This window comes from Sminthopsis crassicaudata, chromosome 1 (assembly GCF_048593235.1).
Source record: "Sminthopsis crassicaudata isolate SCR6 chromosome 1, ASM4859323v1, whole genome shotgun sequence".
NCBI lineage: Eukaryota > Metazoa > Chordata > Mammalia > Dasyuromorphia > Dasyuridae > Sminthopsis > Sminthopsis crassicaudata.
In genome coordinates, this window is record NC_133617.1 from 127922363 (window position 1) to 127924210 (window position 1848).

The following is a 1848-nucleotide window of genomic DNA, read 5'->3' on the forward strand; positions in this document are numbered from 1 at the left end:
TTAACACCTGGCTCTCTGAATGAAAATAACTGATTAATGGTTTACTAATCCTCAACGAATAGATATTCCCATTGAAAATTTCACAATCATCTTTTGTGAGTTAATCTAAGCTAACTTCACTATGTTTCTTATTCATTCTTTTTCTTTTGTTACAGATTCAAGATCACGTGCAATATCCTTAACTCAGGAACTTGACTGTTATACAGAAAGGAATAATTCAAAAACTCTCATCATAAATCATTAAATCAAAATCAGTAACCCACCATTCAAGAGAAATATAGTAAGTCACTTAGAGATATATGAACTGAACTATTATAGGTGGAGGTTTGTATTTGGGCAAAAGCTAGGAGGAGAAAAGGTGGGTTTCATTGGATTGGTTTTCCATTTCTATTCCTGTGTTTTCCACCTGATCATTCCTGATTCTGGATATGAGGGAGAAATTTTACTGCAGGAGTAGTTGTGAAATGTGATTCTTACTTGAAGTCAAACAAAACTAAGGATGATGTATACTTTCACATATATGGCTTCAGTCTTAAGCCTGAAGGACCAGTATTATGCTGTCATAATCATGTCCTTGCTTTTTATTTTATAGTAAATTTCTATAATCAGAGGAAGTGAAGAGCAGAAGAGTAAGTATTATGTAAATATGTAAGATTTTGCTGTTTTCCATCTGAAACTATGTTGTCATTATAGTCTGAACAATTGGGTAAATGAATGTTTGATCTACCTCTCTCTCTCTCTCTCTCTCTCTCTCTCTCTCTCTCTCTCTCTCTCTCTCTCTCTCTCTCTTCTCTCTCTCTCTCTCTCTCTCTCTCTCTCTCTCTCTATATATATATATATATATATATATTTAATAAAGTTCTTAAATGTTTCCAAATAATATAGAAATAATTGGGTATTGATACAAATGGTTGTAGTACCTACCTACTCTTTTATTTATTATTGAATCCATACAATTTCTGTGTGATTTGGAATAGAGAATTTTAGTAGAATCAAGATTTGTTAGAGCATGTTTCCAAAAGTTGATTTCTCACTGTCTGGAAATTGCTTTTTGGCAAATCTCTTCCAGAACCTCTTAACTAACAAGAATGCTTGTCTCCCTGCTGAAAATGATTTTGCAAATCTCATTACATATGTCACTGTAAAAGCTAAGTATTTTTTTCTTATTACAGACATAATGTTTTTTTTTAAACCACTGAAGGGTGAGACTAACATAATTCCAAAATCTCCCTTTTTAATTCCACCTACGCTGGATGTATTTCTTATACTAATCTATTCATGGGTATTTCTATTGGGTGGCTCCTTAAATGCCCACCTTCCAGCACTTACTAATCATTTTACTACCATACAGCATCTAGTTTCCATCCCCACTCACATGCACCCTAGAAGGAAACTTTATTATTTTTTTAATCTTTGGGGAAGAGTGGTAATCATCTTTGTTCCATGCTTTGGTTATTTGGTATAATGATGACATTGTTAATAATAATCAAGCATTCAAAGAACTTGTCCAGAAAAATCCCCAGTCCCTTAAAGATCTCTTATTGTCTCTTGACTTTTTGGACAGTATTGTCCTAAAAACTGCATTACCTTACACTACCCCCTTGTCTGTAAAATGAGTTTTGTCATTTGGTATTGGCTAAGAAATAGATTAGTTGAACAGTGCAATGGGTTAGATTCACAGAACAAAATAGTCAGTAACTATAGCAATCTAGTTTGTGACAAGCCAAACCTCCCAGCTTTTGGGATAAGAATTCACTATTTGACAAAAGCTGCTGGGAAAATTGGAAATTAGTATGACAGAAATTCGGCATTGATCCACACTTAACACTATACACCAAGATAAGGTCA